Raw genomic sequence first — 18,803 nt, 5'->3', positions numbered from 1 at the left:
AAACCCAAAGGCTGCATCTGTTGTAAACGAGTGTGAACGCACAGAATAAATACATCTACCTTCCAAAGTGGGATTTGACTTTCTAATCCCCTGCCTGCAGATTTTGGATTTGCCTCTTTCTTAAACACGTGTTCTCTGAGGGACGTCTCTGCAAGACTAAGACAAGAGGTAAAGATTTCAGCGTTTAGCAAAGGGGAAAATTATTTGTTGCTCAAGTTTTCTTGAAGCCCTCAGAACACAGAAAACAGCTTCTGTTTAATACAGAGGATTTACTGGTATGTAAGTAAACAGTGCTTCTTGTTACCAACAGGCAGCAGAAAAAAGCTCAAAACAATTGTAGGCGCAATTCACAGGGTTTCAGATAAGAAAAGGAGGAGCTGAACGGTTTAAATCAGTTTGTGGAAGAGAGGAGGGAGAGCTGAACGCAAATTTGATTGTTACTTAAATATCCGTAGTACGTAGGAGTAGCATGGGAAAGAATCCCACTGTGCTGGACACTGTAAACACAGAGCAAGAGCAGTCTCCTCCAAAAACCCCATCATTAAATTATAAAACAGCAGATAAACAAATACAAGCACAAGGTCAAACAGCAGGCAATTCGTAATTCCTATTAAAACTCATTCTACTCCCGCCGAACCCACGAGAAAACTCAAAGGTTTAAGGATAAACTACTGTAACCCAGTCCTTATAAAACGCTGCTGGTTTCAGGCATCGGGACCGGTTTGCAGAAGATGGAGGGTGCCACAACCCCCGTTTTACATACAGGCAAACAGATGACCGAATGTAATTGCAGCAGATTCCAGATTAAAATAGATCAGCCTGCAGCCCCTCGACGCAATGAATCACCCGCAGCTCCAAGGATGGTTTTATAAAGGCAGATCCAGTCGGTTGAGGTCTCCCCGGAGAGTCTGTAGCATCAGCAACACGTTCTCAGGCACCGCGGGGCTCCTGGCACAAGCAGGTTCAGGAGGAAAAGGAGTTTTGGGGGGAGTTTTATGGAGAAAAGGGAGATGCGGAATGATCGGGGTGGATTTTATGTATACAAACTGCCAAGGAGGGACAGGCAGTGATTGAGGCTGTATGTAATAAACAACCAGTAAGAGTCTAGACAGGCTTTCAGAGCGTAAATATCAAATTATATGAAACACGCTGGAGGGGATTTGCAGCAGCCACTAAGTTTAAGCCTGTCTGCAAAGTTTAAAAGAACAACAGCGATACCCTTTCCCTGGCTTCTTCCCCAAACAGATTCTGCCGATTTGCCTAACCAGACAAATCAGATAAACCCTGTGGTTTATAAATACCTTTCAAGTTTCTTCTCAATAGGTAAATTGAGAGAAACTATGGGTTTGGGGTATTTTCCCCTGAAGAAAAAGCTGGTGAGGGAGGAGAAAGTCCTTTTCCCCACATAATCTATTCATCCTCCTTCCTACAAAACCGAGCTGTGCCCAGCGCCGTCACCATCCTGCCCAGTTCCCCTGAGAACAACAGGAAAATAGTTTCCCACTGTGTTCTTCCCAAAGATTTCTGCCTAAACTATTAAAACACCAAGTTAATGCTCCTGCCACAGCCCCTACTGCTCTGTAAACACTTCACAGAAAGCACATCTGAAACAAAATCCTTCACCATCCGCCTAATTTCACTAATATTGTGCAAGTCTCACACACGTTTGTGAAGGATAGCAAAGCGAGGAGGCGCACACGCTGCATAAGCTGTTGCAAAAAGTCAACGGAAAGATTTGGGGGTAAAAAATGTGGGTTTGATCTTTCAAGCAATGAAGTGACCCACAACATGAACGCAGCTCACCATGAACTCAGGGAGGGATGGCCAGAACTGTCAAGAAAACTCGAGTTGTAACAACGGGAGAAGTTACCTCTCAAATCATTCCTCCCAGGTGCGAAGATAAATCACACAGAATCCCGGAATATCAGGGACTGGAAGGGCCCTGGAAAGCTCATCCAGTGCAATCCCCCCATGGAGCAGGAACACCCAGATGAGGTTACACAGGAAGGTGTCCAGGTGGGTTGGAATGTCTGCACAGAAGGAGACTCCACAACCTCCCTGGGCAGCCTGGGCCAGGCTCTGCCACCCTCACCAGGAACAAGTGGCTCCATCCTCCTGACACTCCCCCTTTCCATATTGATCCCCATGAATGAGTCACCCCTCAGTCTCCTCCAGCTCCAGAGCCCCAGCTCCCTCAGCCTTTCCTCACACGGGAGATGCTCCACTCCCTTCAGCATCTTGGTGGCTGCGTTGGACTCTCTCCAGCAGTTCCCTGTCCTGCTGGAACTGAGGGGCCACAACTGGACACAATATTCCAGATGTACAAGGGTTTTTTTGCTTGACATAAAGCCATCAGGTGCAAGTCACCTGTCTCACAACAAGCCGCCTCCTTCTGCCTGCACATCCACGATGCCACAGCCGTGGAAGATAAAAAATATGGAAGAAATTAGATACTGCCCTGCACAGCCTGCTCTTTGGGTTGATTCACTCCAAAAATTTGTCTTTTGCCCCTCTCCCTCTTCCCTTTAAGAGAAAACTTGGACAATGAAGGAGTGCAGGTCCATCTGGAAACGCCAGAAGAGCTTCAGGAGGTTCCCTGATTGAGAAGTACCAGCACAACAGAGAGTTTTTAACAAAGGCAAGCGGCAAAACTGAATCCTGGTAAGGATGTCAGCATTTAAAGCAGCTTCATACTTTCAATCTCCTCATCAGAACTGATTTTACTCTCAGCCAAAGCACGTAAAACTCGCACACTTCAACCACAACCAACTCGATGGCTCAAACACGCCAAGAGGTTCTGGTGAAAGACGACTTTGGACCTGCAGCAAAACGTCCAGCTTGCTATGGGTCTTCCATGGAGCCCATTCACCACACTGGGCCAAAAGCAGCATCATGTGTTTATTTTATTAACAGCAAGTTCATTTATCTGTCTGACATTGCCATCATTCAACAGCAGATGCCACTCTCCAGCTCGCGTCTCCTCCCCTCCTTCAGGCTTCCAGTAAAATTAGGCCTTGGATTAAGCTTCCAGTAAAATAATTACAGTTGGCAGGTATTTTTCAACACTGATTTGGAAGCCAAGAAACCAAAGCAAAACAAAACAAAAATCAAATCAAGCATTACAAAACTTTTCTCAGAAACAACTTGTTCTGCCGAAGAAGTATTTTCACCGCTGCATGGTTTTGCTCCACTACAATTTCACGCGCCCCGCGAACCTCACAAAAGCACTGGCCAGACAGCTTACCAATTTTTCCTACGATAAAACAGGGAAAAAAGTATCTTAAGTCCTTCACAGAATCACAGAATGGACTGGGTTGGAAAAGACCTCAGAGATCATCAAGTCCGACCCTTGGTCCAACTCCAGTCCATTGACTAGATCATGGCACTAAGTGCCATGTCCAATCTCAGTTTAAAAACCTCCAGGGCCGGTGAGTCCAGCACCTCCCTGGGCAGCCATTCCAATCCTGACCACTCTCTCTGTAAAGAATTGCTTTCTAATCTCCAGCCTAAATTTCCCCTGGCAGAGTTTAAGCCCATGCCCCCTTGTCCTATTGCTGATTGCCTGGGAGAAGAGACCAATCCCCACCTGGCTATAACTGCCCTTCAGGTAGTTCTAGAGAGTGCTGAGCTCACCTCTAAGCCTCCTCTTCTCCAGACTAAACAAGCCCAGCTCCCTCAGCCTCTCCCCATAGGGCTTGTGTTCAAGTCCCTTCCCCAGTCGTGTTGCTCTTCTCTGGACCCGCTCCAGCACTTCAATGTCTTTCCTGACCTGAGGGGCCCAGAACTGAACACAACACTCCAGGTGTGGCCTCCCCAATGCAGAGTACAGGGGAAGGATCACTGCCCTTGTCCTGCTGGCCACGCTATTTTGGATACAGGACAGGATACCGTTGGCCTTCTTGGCCACCTGGGCACACTGTTGGCTCATGTTGAGCTTCCTGTCAATTAGCACCCCCAGGTCCCTTTCTGCCTGACTGCTCTCCAGCCACTCTGCGCCCAGCCTGGAGCGCTGCAGGGGATTGTTGTGACCAAAGTGCAGCACCCGGCACTTGGCCTTGTTGAACTTAATCCCATTGGAATCAGCCCATTTTTCCAGTCTATCCAGATCCCTCTGCAACAACTACAAATGAGGACACGGAGCGAGAGACCTGCTCAAAAACAACAGACATTTTTTGTGGAGAAAATTCTTTTCCAAAGCTCATCTTTCAATGGTTGCTGTGGGAAGAAGACTGGCTTTGGAGGCTTTCTTCAGGTCCGTAATTTGAGAAGGAAAGGCAGAAGGAACGCTGCCACCGTCTCCTGGCCAAGGGAAGGACACCTGGGGCTGGACAGGAAAACAGTGAATTTAACTCCAACCTACTCAGTCTTCTCCACAGCTGGTAAGTACATGGCACAAATTGTTACTCACAGTTTCTGCACAAAGTAGGATACACTTATTTAAATTAATGGAATGAAAATCCTCAGTGAGACAACCCAAATCTTCACCTCCATTTTTACTGGCAGCTATTCAATTAAAGAAAGCTCCTTTGTAATCAGTTGGTAAACCTTAAATCATGTTGATCTTCATGTAAACACAGCTTTCTCTTGCTAAAAACAGAACTTCTTTTTGCAAACCAGAGGATATACTGCTCCTAATAAATAATTTCAGAGCTTCCCATATGTTTACCATAATTTCCAATGGTTAGTTCATTTTTGTTAGAAAATGTTTCTTATTTAGAACCTATTATATTATTCTGATACAAGTCAAACTGCAGTCGCATACAGAACTTCACCGTAATTCCTTCCATGCTGCTTCTAAAATAAGCCCTGGCTGCAGCCCTGTGTGGATTTTTAGGAGATGATCTTGCATGGGACCAGACCAACACCAAAAGACAGAATGGAGGTATTTTGAGTGGTTTTACTTCCAAGTCTTTTTGTTAAATATGCCCCTTTCTCACATACTACCCTTGGGATCTTGATGCTCGTAACCCCATCATGAACTCTGGAGGTTTAGAGATCGAGGTGCCCACATCCCAGAGTTGGTAAAACTACCGTGCTCACACTGAACGAGCCTGGAGACGGACCCCAGGATGACATTTCTCTTTAGGAAGGAATTGCCGCGATACAGTTTCTTCTCACCCAGACAACCTTTTCCAAAAGTTTTGTGCTCAAGGAGGGTCTTCCAGTTGAAATGTGAAACCAGAAAACAGCAAAAAAATCATGCAATAGCCCTGTCTTTGCTTACTCTGATCCTTGACCAAGGCCAACAGTGTTGTCATCTTTTGGAAGATGCTCTAATCCCCCCAAAACCTTCGTGGTGGACGCATAGACCATAGTGCTGCTGATTTATGGTTTGGCTCATCTGAGCACAAAGAGACAAAGGACACTTAATGGCCTCAAGTAGCGCCAGGGGAGGTTGAGGTTGTATCTGGGGAACAATTTCTTCCCCAAAGGGCTGTTGTGCATTGGAACAGGCTGCCCAGGGCAGTGCTGGAGTCACCATCCCTGGAGGGCTGGACAGACAGAGATGAGGTTCTCAGGACATGGGGCAGTGCCAGGGGTGGGTTAATGGTTGGACTCGATCTTAAGGGTCTCTTCCAACCAAAATGATTCTGCGATTCTATGACACCACTCGTTCTCATCAGGATTCCGCTGCTCTAGAAGAGGGAAACGTCATTACCATGTCGAAGAGTCCAAAGTGCTTCTGCACTGATTGTGGAAGGAGCACGTACAATGTCTGGGGAACCAAGAGTCCCCCAAGCCTTTGGGACGGGCTCTGCAGCTCTGGAAAGGCATCGAAGGGGCAATAAGCTTTTGCATTCCATGTTACATTTTGCCATGTAATAAGAGTTCTATTTTTCTAGCAACTGCATGGGTAAATATTACGAAAAAAATATATATCACTCCACCAGTTTGCAATGCGGGGGGGAATGACACAATGGAAAAAAACCAAACAGGGTTGAAGGAAGAAAGAGCAGCTTTCACATGCAGAAGCAAAACACAGAGGAGTCAGAGTCCATTATGAAGTCCACGAGGAAGAAGACTCCATCACCATCATCACTTTTATTTGCGTGCAGATGATATGCTAACAAACCCTTCGGATGATTTAGTCAATACATTCTGCATAGGCCTCACCTAAAACACAAGTGCCAGTATGCAGTCAATATTATCAGCACTCTTTATACTGTATTGCATTAAAAAATTATAGAAGGACGTCACAGGAAAAATTTAACGAGAGAGAAAACTCAATTTTCCGGAGTACTTTAAGTCAGTTCACCTCCGGTTTGTTTTCCACCAGAAGCCAGGCTGCCGTCAGAAGGTCGTTTCCTCCTGGCATCGCTAACTCAGTGCTTGCTGTGTTCCCACACTTTATCATTCCCCTTTCCTGTTGGTGTATTCGCCGCTGCCTTCCGAGGACGACGAGCAGGGGCAGGAGGAAAACGGAGACGGGAGCCCTCAGCTTTCCGAGCGGCAGCCTCAGGAAATGCCGCGTTTAATAAATGTTCTAAAATGCTGATCTTTAATTTTCAGGTCAGTTAGCCAAAGATGTGACATACGGAAAGGAAAAAATGACGTCCCAACAACCCCTGAGGTTTCAAAAACTACAATCCTGTCCATCCAGAGAAAGAAATCGTACCTAACGCTTCTCCCTCTGTCCACAGCCACCCAGTTCTTCCTCGTCCCACACTCTTTTAGAAATATAGAATGTTTAACAAGCAGCGAACAAGATTTGACTGGAAACATCTTTTGCCAGCGCAACTCTCTAAATTGCCTAAGGGCTTAAGGTACTCCGATGCTTTAACTAATAACTGAACAGGATGTTGCATTTCGTAGGTGGCTCCAAGACCTTTGTCAGGGTTTTTTTTTTCCCCCACATATACATATAGAGAAGTGGATGGATCATTCTGGAGATGAGTCACTACTGAAACAACAGAATAAACTCCCATCAAATGCTGTGGGGTTTGTGTTTAACATTCTCCAGCTCCTTTTTTGGAGTGTTTGGCAAAAGCTCTGGTGAACACAGAAATCAAGCGGCGATTTTATTTGTCAGCGAAATAAATCTAGAAGTGCTTAAATATTCATTTCAGCCCCCACTTATCTTCTCCTTCTGCCTCAAGCTTGCTCCCTCGCAAAGCTGACAAAGGCAAAAGGAAAGTCACCAAGTGACGACCCAGACAGGTTTCCAAAGCTTCAGCCTATGGGAGATCTGCTGCTGTAGCTGCTTCACGCTTCTGAACATCACCCCAGACAAATACCTATATACGTATATACATATATATATACACACACACAAGGTTTGGATGCAACCCCTTGGCTTTCACTTCTAAAGGGTCCAACAGCTACATCTTCTGCCTAAAGGCCAATTAACGCATTTAAAAGAGGGGGGAGGAGAAGTAAAAGTTAAGGGCAAGCAAGTCCTTTGTGCCCAAGGCAAAGCAAAAGGAGCTGCAGAAACCAAACCCAAGCCCAGTGCTCTGTGCTGCCCTGGTCTATCGGTGCCGTACCCGCCTGCTTCTTCCAAAAAGCTCCATATACCTGTACACGTCTCCTCGAGTGCAGACACCGCAATAATCATTGCAATCCAATTTGATTTGCACATAAATCACTAATTAAATCAGAACGTGCAAAAAGGCACCAAACCTGGAACCACAGGTGGTGGCTCTCTGTCACCAATGCTGATCTCGGGGACAAGCTGCACCAGGAGAGGTTGAGGTTGGATATTAGGAGAAAATTCTTCCCCATTGGAATAGGCTGCCCAGGGCAGTGGTGGAGTCACCATCCCTGGAGGGGTTTAAAAGACATTTAGCTGAGGTTCTCAGGGACATGGGGCAGTGCCAGGGGTGGGTTAATGGTTGAACTTGGTGATCCTGAGGGTCTCTTCCAACCAAAATGATTCTATGACTCTATGACATCAGGGGACACCAAGCACTTATTTGAGCAACCGGCCTGTGCTGTGATCTGCCCTGCTGCATCTTCAAACGCCCTGCTAGTTATTTAAAATCTATAATAAAGGTTATTATTAATGTTATTATACAAATATACCGTCAGTTACCACATATTCTACGGACACTCATACCTTTGGCAAGTTACTTTTCAGACGCGTGGGCACTGATATTATAGCTGCTCTCACATCTGCATAGAGTATATCTCACTTAAAACAGACTTCACGTAAGGAGAACCTATCTTACTTGCATTTGCCTTTTGTTCTGTATTTTTGCTTGTGCTCATCAATAAAAGCACATCCTACTTTGCTTATAAAGCATTCACTTATTAAAAAGAGCTGATGTGAAGTTGTTTGAAAGACAGAAACACCGAAAACAAACAGCAGAGCTCTAACCACGCACTAGACTCCCAATGCATACCCAGCACAGAGGCGTGACTCCAAATCCACAAATCCTACAGATGTATTTTGTCATATAAACTGAAAGCAAACCTCAGTCGGGTCCAGTGGCAATTAAAACAGAGGAGGGGACTTTGAAGGATGGGGACGCAATCCCAGGCTAAAGAACGGATGAGCATTTCAAGTGGCAAAATTAAAGAGCTGCTGGCTAATCACTTTAAACGCTGTCCTCAGCTACAGGAGGAATCTGACGCAGAACAGAATATATTGTTAATTTACTATAAAAGTTACATTTGCATTTAAAAAAGAAGTATTCTGACTGACTGTGCATAAGGTGAGGAAGCAGGAAACATAAGGAAAAATACAATCTGCAGACTTTGGGGTGAAAATTGCAGTCTTACAAGCACAGGACCAACTCTAGTAAGTTTGTTTTTCTACTGGCTTAGAAGACACTAAAAATGAGGGTTTTTTACCAAAACAAATCAAGTGTATAAACATGGAAATGAGTTTTCCCACTAGCAAGCATTCGTACACCATAGTCACTGAGTAACAACACGCCAAGGAGCAAGCGCACTCACACAGTGCTCAAAATTCACTATTTCAATTAGACAGGCAGTCCCTTAACGGATGATAATCCACCACTCCTCAGAGACTGCAAAAAATACCAGCACTTCTTTTAGCGCTCATGCGAGAGGAAGACGAGAAAACGCTGTAAAATAAATGAAAGCTGGGCCACCCCCCTTGTAAGCCAACAGAACAGCTGTTCTTTCTTTATGAAGGCAAGAAATAATTTGCCATTTCACTGAGCTTTTAGTCGTTCGTCCCCATGTGCTGCATCAAGGCGGTTGGCATTTTTATACCATTTCACACACGGGAAACCAAAGGACAAGCAGCACAGCACAGGCACAAGAAGGTTCCACCTTTCCAGCCCTCTGCTCTTCTATGTGCGGCAGTAATAGGCTTATTTTAGTTATTATTTTTTTTTTTATTTGACGGCAAACTCCTATTACATCCCTCTGCTTTCCAAGACTGCTGTTATCCAATAAACTCAGTGGGGATGTACAGAAGCAAATAAAGAGGCAATTCCTTCTCCAGGAAGCCTGTAGCAGAACTTCCCGGCCCTCCAAACCATCCTACCCAGACCCCACAAAGCCCAGATAAGGCTTTAAAGATGAGCTGCGACACAGAATTATTCTCAACAACCACACTGGGTCGGATTAAAGGTCCATTTCATCCTGCACCCAACAGAAACCAAGAGCAGATACATGGGAAAGGGTGAATACACATCAAGTACTCAGTGAAACCATCATGGAATGTGCTCTCCTACCCCAACACAAGGACAGGGACAACTTTGTCCTCTTCCATTCAAGGTGTAACTGAAGTTGTACTAAACACAACACAGCAAGTCAACATGGATCGATCACGATGGCACAGGATTGTCTAGCAGGCTCTCCTGCCCATTCTTCCCCGTTCCCCATTCACCCTTGGTTGCTCCTCTCTACCTTGTAAGCTTTGGGACGCCAACTTCCTCGTCAAAAGTCAGGATTGGGCTTCCCAGAATGACCCCTGATCTCATCCAGAGCTTTCTTGAGCCAAGAAAACACAATTAGTAACGTGGTAGGGGGAAATTTAAGAAAATCAAACTGAAATGGGAAATGGTATTAGTGCTGGAGAGAGGAAGCTCCATAAAGAAAGAAGTCATTTTGAGTTAAAAGTAAAGTTAACCAAGGGACAAAGTTTGTAAAATTTAAGCTTTTAGCATTTTATATATTTAGAAGTTCTTTAAAATGTTAAACCAATAAAAGAGAGATACCCATGAGGCAACTTGGATGGCACCTAGGCCTTTGCAGATACTACCCACGTGAACGTCCCCACTTAAAACCAGCACTAAAGCCCCGGACAGTCTTGGACCTGAGTCATAGACTCCACTGCATCTGCTGGCCTACAAGACAGCTCCTGTTCTTTGGTGTCCTGCCAAATGCGCTGTGCCAACACAAGCAGCGGCATGAAACCCCACGGAAATTCCTGCTGGTTTGGGTTTTGCAGGCCTGCTGCACGACACAGGGTAGAAAGGGCGGTAGACGTAAAACAGAAATACAAACAATCCTTGACTCTACAAAGGATCCCACATTCAGCAAGTGAAGGTTCATCCACAAAACTTCATCCTTACCCTTAGGTCCTCCAAGAAGACACACTCCTGACGAGCTACAGTTAAGGTACCCCACTGAAATGTATTTTAATCAAATAGTATTCATTTTTTCTTGCTGCTGTTGCTTTTGTACACTCATCTATTTGTCTGTCTTGCTATTTCAAATATGAAGTACATACACGCACCGCTGAGAACCGGGGAACTAACACAAGTGATGATTACTTTGCCATAAAACCAGTTATCTGAATGGTTTGCGGTAAAAAGAGAGAAGGTTTGGGGAACAAAAAAAATGAGTGCGGCCAGATGTCAAAAGAAATACCACTCCAAAGTGGAATATTAACACGTCTACCTGGAAACAACAACAGGAAGAACCAATGAAGGGCACCAAGCAAAATCACTGCAGTTCACAACCAGACTATTTACCACCTTTTTGACTGATCTTTAATGTTTTGATAGGCTCATTTTTTGCATTGCCGCCTTCCCGAGCAAAAGGAAGAGGAAGGCCAGCGTCCTGCATTGCAGCCTACAGAAACCGCTCTGCCTCCGAGCCTCCAACTCGGAAAGCTTTTATTCCTAATACATACCATATGGGGAAGGGGAGAAGGAAGGATTTGTTCATTTCTGCCCCCTTGACCACACCCCTTGAGACGGTAACACAAAGCACACGTGTGCCCTCGCATGGTTTCCTTTTCAGCAGCAAGAGCCGCTTGGTTTCACAGAATGCCAGAATGGCAGGTATTGGAAGGGACCTGGAAAGCCCATCCAGTGCAATCCCCCCATGGAGCAGAAACACCCAGATGAGGTTACACAGGAAGGTGTCCAGGCGGGTTGGAATGTCTGCACAGAAGGAGACTCCACAACCTCCCTGGGCAGCCTGGGCCAGGCTCTGCCACCCTCACCAGGAACAAGTTTCTTCTCAAATTTAAGTGGAACCTCCTGTGTTCCAGTTTGCACCCAATACCCCTTGTCCTATCATTGGTTGTCACTGAGAAGAGCCTGGCTCCATCCTCCTGACACTCCCCCTTTATCTATCTGTAAACATGAATGAGTCACCCCTCAGTGTCCTCTTGTCCAGCTCCAGAGCCCCAGCTCCCTCAGCCTTTCCTCACACGGGAGATGCTCCACTCCCTTCAGCATCTTGGTGGCTGCGCTGGACTCTCTCCAGCAGTTCCCTGTCCTGCTGGAACTGAGGGGCCACAACTGGACACAATATTCCAGGTGTGGTCTCCCCAGGGCAGAGCAGAGGGGCAGGAGAACCTCTCTGACCTACTGACCACCCCCTTCTAACCCACCCCAGGTACCATTGGCTTCCTGGCCACAAGGGCCCAGTGCTGGCTCATGGTCACACTGCTGTCCCCAGGACCCCCAGTCAGTGTCTCATTTTCTCCTGCTCACGTTTCCAGCCTCATGCCATCGGCTGTTTAGCTATTCACATTTCACCCACATCCCTCCCACCTCTTTGTTCAACACATTTATGAACAGACACACCATTCTCCACACTCTGTATCATTTCTCAGCTTACTGACACCAATTCTTGATAGTAATGACCCAGAAGCTACTGCTCCTACCCCAAAAATGAAGCATTAGCCAAGCCCACCTCCATCACACACCACCTACTTTGCTGGGCATCATGGTGGCCAACCATTGCTTGGTCAATATTAGTTTTTGATCCATGTCAAACCCAAAGCGCCTGCAGGCTCCAGTCTGTAAAAGAGAGGTAGGGGATGTAGAACAACCAAAAGCCCGAGGCACAGGGGAGCTGTACACCTTCCAAAGAGTAATCAGAAAGCCCAAAAGACACATTTTCAGCTCACTTTTTCCTTTCACACAGCTTTAATGGTCATGTAAAGCCACAAGAATCCTCCTTCTACGGCATTTAACGGTATTAACAACCATTGTGCCTCTAAACAGTCAGAAGGTAAATCCTCGACCTCCTGAGCTCAGCAGCAAAATCCTCCGTGACTCCAGCAGTTTTGGCCCCAGGGTACTGAATGTGAGCGCACACGGAAGCAAAACCTAATCTGCACCGCTATTTGCATAAGTTCCCTATATATAAACAAATTCACATAGCCACGATATTTGATTGTAGTTCTGTCTTCCACGATCAACGAGTCAGAATTGCCTGTTTATACTTATTAGCAATATAAACCTGTGATCTATCAGCACTGGCTTTCCCCTGCAGAAGTGAGCACAGGATGGCTACAAAAAGCATCAGGAAATAGCAAAGGACACCTCAGCCCCGGGATGGAACCGTGAGCATTAGTACTGGCCATAGACAGCAACGGAAAATACTCTTCTTTATCATTATGAACTTAAAAATAGTATTGGAAAAGCAAATCTGTTATGAGAACAGAATGAAGCTACTGAGGTTCAAGCTGATCAAGGGATTTAGAAAAATAATCTAGCTTTCATGCTATGGAATAAATAAAAAAAATGAAGGGGACCTGTTTTCATTTTTTCTGCTAACAAGGCACAGAGCAAGGTGGGAACGCCATGAACGTCCCGTCTCCATGGGCAACTCCACAACCCCTGAGGAAAAGGAGCTGTGGCCTCCAGCTCCCACCCTGGTCACTACACCACGAAATCTGTCTGATATCCCAGCAATATCTGCAAGCACACACATATTTTTGCTCCTTACCACATGCTTCAAAGCTGGTTTTCCAGTGCATGCTTGCTCTCCTTTATGTTTCTTCCCAATATCCCCTAAAACTTTCCTCGCGGGCACTCATTTCACCCAAGCCTTTCAGGTACAGACCTACAAAGCAGCAGCAAACAGGATAAAAACCAGGTGAACTGCTAAAGGCAGCTGCACACAGCGCAGGTAAGTACAATGAACACAGCACCTTAGACGACCGTAATTTTCATCCATTTTAAACTTTGTCCTAGAGCACCCTCGGTGATTAACCAAACAGTTGAGCCTATGAGACATGCTGGTTATTGACCAGGTAGAAATGAAGAACTGGAGACTGGTAAGTCAGCTCAAACCCCAGCACCAAGAGGCATACATTACCTTAAGGGCGAAAGTCGCTCCCATCTTCTGTTTTCTGTCTCCTCTTTGACATTCAAATCAAGACACAAAACCAGTCGTGCAGTGATACAGAAAGGTCCCTGATTCTCGCCAACACTTGTTCTTCCCCTCAGCACTGAGACCAGACCAGCATTCCCACAGACAGCACCTCAGCTCAGCCCACACTCGAGACAGACCTTGCAGATACTGAGCCTAATCCATGAGTCTGACTTTATCGGCACAGAAGCAGCAGACTGTGAAGCTCTTGTACTACCTGTTTTCTTTTTCTACACCCAACCAACCTCAGCGTTTTCAAAGCAATAAAACCATCTCAATACAAAACACATTTTGGGCGTGTTCGTAAGATGCTGCAGGAGTTGGCAGCAGGTAAAGAATAGAATAATAGAATCATTTTGGTTGGAAAAGACCCTCAAGATCAAGTCCAACCATAACCCACCCCTGGCACTGCCCCATGTCCTGAGAACCTCATGTCCGTTTGTCCAACCCTCCAGGGATGGTGACTCCAGCACTGCCCTGGGCAGCCTGTTCCAATGCCCCACAGCCCTTTGGGGAAGAAATTGTTCCCCAGATCCAACCTCAACCTCCCCTGGTCCAACCTGAGGCCGTTTCCTCTTCTTCTGTCACTTGCTACTTGGAAGAAGATTATAGGTAGGGAACTGAGGAATGGGAAATGGAAAGGCTGGAAAGGCACCGAAGTGACCAATTCACTCCATCAGCAAACAGGACAATACGATTCACAATCACCAAAGCAAAACCGGGCAGCCTTTAGGGTCACCTCCATTCTTACTGGTGGCTTTTAGTCCTTTTATTCCTATCCAGTCATTACTAAGATTAAAAGCAGAGCTGATCTCAGACGCTCGGAAAATCCGCAGCAGGTTTTGGGGGTTATATGCCTTTTCAAAGCATAAGCTGAATGCGAAGGCAAAAAAAAGCAAAAAAATATAGGAACACAACAATTATCCTCGCATTTGCCCTCCACTAAAAAGATAAGGGCTGTGATGGCAAGAAACAGCAAGTGGGTGGAAGGGTGGAAAAGATGGAAGGAGGTGTTGCCATTAGAATGCTGTTCTCCATCAGAGTCATTGGACGTTAATAGGAGTGTTCATATATCAGAAATCAAGTGCTTTATTTCAAAATCAGTGAGGTTTTTTTGCACCTTGGGATATCTTTTGGAGGGCGGGCAGGAGGGGAAAGCCAGCAGTAGAACAACTCCTTGCCTTATTTCTCTTTAATCGTAACGACAGGAGCAAAGAAATTCCTCCTCATGTGCTGCAAGTCAACGCAAACCCCAGAACAACAAGAGTCCTTGACCTGTAACACTTCATGAACGTTCCCTGTGAACTTCACCTTCTTCTGTAGTCTCCTCTGGTCCTGTGCTGCTGCCCAACCTGTTCTGCCTCCAAAACAAGACCAGGGCAGGGCCTGGAAGGGTTTGGACCAATTTTCTACCCAGCAGCAACACCCCGATGTGCTGATTCTGCCACATTTATTATTGCTTGGACCTCAGCGCCTCGAGAAGCCCAAAACCCCGCAGGGCTCACCCAGCCGACCTGCCCTGACTCACCGGGAACGTCCCAAGCTCGACGTTATCTGCAAGGGCAGGATCTCCGAGGGACGGGGGAGGAAAGGCGACGTCTTTCTTTCGCACCATGGGTGGGAAGGGAGCTGGGAGGCACCCCAGCAGGCAAAAAACGGGGTGCGCATCATTCACTAAGCGCTTTCGGGGTGGCTGAATCAGCAGCGGGTGGATGGGTGTTTACTGCTGACACAGACCTGCCGTAAATCACCACCTTGCTGGAGAAACGAGGAGCTACGGGCCGGCTGAGTCATCCCCATCCCGACGCCACCTCCGTCCCCCGGCTTCAGGCTGTGCCCCTGGCCCAAAAACAGCTTCTAAGTCAGATTCTGCAGCCCTGGTTCAAAGCCAAAAGGCTTTATTTACCACTCAGCAAGAATTCGTGTATGTTTTTTGACGCTGCTAAGAGTAACCGGTGCTTAAATTATTTGCTTAACAAAGGAGCCTATTTAACTACAAGAGTTACTCCGACTATGCAATGCTTTCTGACCCACATAGAAGCTAATAATGTGCATTTTATGGAACCACTTTGCATAGACAACGCATCTTAATGGCCAACAGCGCGCCGTACAAAAATTAATAATTCAAAAGCCGTCGTCAGCACTGTTATTTTTTGTTACAGGTAACTCACAAACCTCATTAAACTCTAGTATTAAATTTCTAACGACCTTCTGTGACGCTGTTCACTTCGAGAGCCTCTTTTTAAAGGCACGGTGAGCTCAGAGAACGCCTTGCAATCGTGGGGGAAGAATGTGACAGCTACGCAGAGCCTGTGCGAGATAAAAAATACCCTCAAAAAGATGTCAACCAGATCCTCCTTTGACTGAAGAAGCAACTCTGACTCCATGAACCTCCCCTCTCAGTCACTTGACCGGGTTCCTCTCACCAATTCCTACCCTAACACCAGATTAATCCCACTTGATCCAGTCCCCGCTCATCTAAGAAGCTCCAGCTTTTTTTCCTCCTCTCAAATCACGGGCTTTTAAACCATTTCTGTCGCAGCACCCAAGCATTTGCTGCGGATGGAAAAAAAGGCTCAGACGGGTACAGAAGTGTAAAGGCAAACAAAAATTACATCACGGAGCCTGGGATTGTCATCGTCTTAGGGAAATTAGGTCCCCACTGCAACTCAGTGAAGAGTCAAGTGCATAATTTTCCATTACGCTTGTAAAAATCCCCAAATAAATGTACGACTAAACGTAGCTTCACAAGGCTGAGCATTTCTTATTCTCCTAAATGCTGTTACTAAGCCTGAGGCCTCTTATTCCATTATTTATTCTTTTTTTTTTTTTTTTAATTTATTTTAGGAAACAGTCTCGCTCTTGCCAAAACGTTCACGACGCAGAACGCGAGTTATAGGAAAATCCATCTGAGTCAGCTCCTGTCGTTGGGGAAGAACAACAAACAAAGCCCGTACTCCGAGGTGGCAATCGCCATCATCTGCCCATCAGCGCCGCGTCACCCTCGGCCCGCCTGTCAGCCTGAGGGAGCCTGTCCGTCTGTCTGTCCACGCCGGGGACGACAGTCACTCCTGGCTGCTGACGTCTTTGCTCGGGGCTTCGCAATCTGCTCCAGCACACGCAGACCGGATCCCGCCGCTTCCAAAGCCTGCCCAGCTGATTTCTGCCCACTGAAACGGGAAGATTTGGGGCAGCCAGGGGCTGATTTCTCTCTACGTGAGCGCCTGTGGGTGTTGCTTGCACAGCTCTTCCAAACAAAACATTTGCGATAGCAAACTCCCCCAAAAACCCAGTTTGTTTGGTGCTTAATTAGTACCCTCTGCTTGAGACAAAAGAAGCGCTCCCCTCCTCCCACAACCATCAAGACTTTTTATTCTCAAAGACATACCTTATCTGACATGACCAGGGGCAGAACGGATATGGCTTCCTCTTATTTATTGTTTTTAAACAGAGGAAAACCAACAGAAGCTTGTCCGTTGGGAGGTTTTTATTTTCATTTCAGTAGTACTGGCCAGGCACTTTTAAATGATAGGCTCCCACACCTGAAAACTAGGTAGTAATTTAAAAATATAAATCATAAGGAAAAAAAAAAAACACAAACACACAAAACACGCAGCTACTCCCATAAGAAAAAATAACAAAGAATAGAAAAGCTTGGTTGTCTTTCACCCGCTAATAAAACAAGTCCCTGAAGCGCTCATAGCAGTTTCTCCTCTGTGTATTCCTGTGGTGGGTGAAGGGGGGAATGTCCAGATCTGCTTGCTTGGATTCGATACGGCTTATTCAGCAGCTTGGGTTCTGCTGTTTCAGATTCCTGCAAAAATGAGGGCTTGGAGGAGAAGCCAAGCCTCCGGGCATCCCTTAGACCGCAGCTACGCACTGGAAGAAAGGAATGGTACCCAATCCTTCAGCATCACCACCAGCACCCCCAAAAACCATTTTCCAACATCCTATTCCAGAGGATGCTGTATGAATCCATCCCCAACACCAGAGCGAACTCCCACGCGTTCTGCCGGTACATTTGCCACACGTGAGCTGCATCCCCTGGAAGACGCAGCTGAGACGAACAGGCCTGGGGACAAAACTAAGCAACAGGATCCAAACCGGGTATTGCCAGAAGAGAGAAACACCTTAGTCATCCCTCAAAGTTCAAGCTGAAACAGGCTTACAGCCCTTAAAATGACAGCATTTGTTTTGTTTACCGGCCGATTCCTCCCTCAGACTATTTTCTTGTGGAAACAGGCAAACACCCCATATTCACCGCTTTATGGAGCGGCGATCTAAAAGGGATTCTCCGAACAAAACGGTGAATTTTGATAGGCCTGTTTTCCCGGGAATGGCACAGCAACATCAGCACATCCCCTAGAAACCTGCCAAGCCCACGGAAAACGCTGCTGCCGTCACCAGAAAGGCAGTGAGAGCGACTTGTTCCTTCCTCCGCGTCTTCCTGCTCAAACAGCCTCCCTGCCCGACCTCCAAATCGCACAGGCTCCGCAAATCTAATTAGCCACGGGTCTGAAACACAGAGGTCTGTCTGCCAAATGTGCAGAATCACATCAATGATGTTTTGGTTTTATTAATTAAAAAAAAACTTGGGATGAGACGAGATAAAAATCCTAAGGAGAAAAGTCTCCGAGGTGCGTCCCTCATGGAATAAAGTTATCACTGCGCAGGTAAACTCCTCCATTGAGCAACCTGGATAAACTTCTCTTTGTTTATTATAAAAGCACAAGTTCACCGAGGCCCTTCCATGTCCTGATGTATGAAATGATTCCAGCTATATATAATTTCAAAGGGGTGAGGCTACGGTATTTATAGATATGGTCAGAGTAGAATTTTGGTGAGTGACAACATGGTTACAGCCTCAACCCCTAGCACACCCCTTTGGGAAAATGCCCACCTGTACGTATAGATCCTGGGTTATTTTTTTCCTATTAAATACATATGACAAGTGAACTTGCTTTTGCATCTTTTTCCAAACTTGATGGATAAAGTCTATTACTTTCTGTTAGAGATACAGAGTCAAAAAACCAATAAACCACAACAAAACACACACAACCAACCAAAACAAACTGAGGCCATTTCCATAGCAAGAGGAAAGACGCTGATATGATCCCGATGCTTTTGGACATTTTAATTGCTTTGTTCTTTGGGGTTTTTTTCATTAGCAATAGCTTTCCACTCTCAAAAATGGGGCCTCAGTTTTACCAAGCACACACCACACATTAAGAGATAAATCTCCGCCAGCAACTCAAATCACAGGCAGCGCT

The 18,803-nt window shown here is 46.1% G+C and overlaps 1 protein-coding gene across 3 annotated transcripts in view; it reads right to left on the bottom strand.

Moving 5' to 3' along the window:
• C8H1orf21 (chromosome 8 C1orf21 homolog) overlaps positions 1–18,803 on the bottom strand; it is a 111,729-nt gene that overhangs the window by 88,140 nt on the left and 4,786 nt on the right. The window contains exon 1 of one of the 3 annotated variants that reach the window (XM_065071343.1): positions 13,480–13,657. The exons of the other annotated variants lie outside the window; for them this stretch is intronic. The gene's annotated coding sequence lies outside the window, so the exon portion shown is untranslated. Of the gene's footprint in view, positions 1–13,479; positions 13,658–18,803 lie in introns of those variants that run through there. 3 annotated transcript variants of the gene reach the window in all.

This window comes from Columba livia, chromosome 8 (assembly GCF_036013475.1).
Source record: "Columba livia isolate bColLiv1 breed racing homer chromosome 8, bColLiv1.pat.W.v2, whole genome shotgun sequence".
NCBI classification, from domain to species: Eukaryota; Metazoa; Chordata; class Aves; order Columbiformes; family Columbidae; genus Columba; species Columba livia.
The sequence above is the reverse complement of the archived record's forward strand: the minus strand, read 5'-3'. Positions and strand labels throughout refer to the sequence as shown.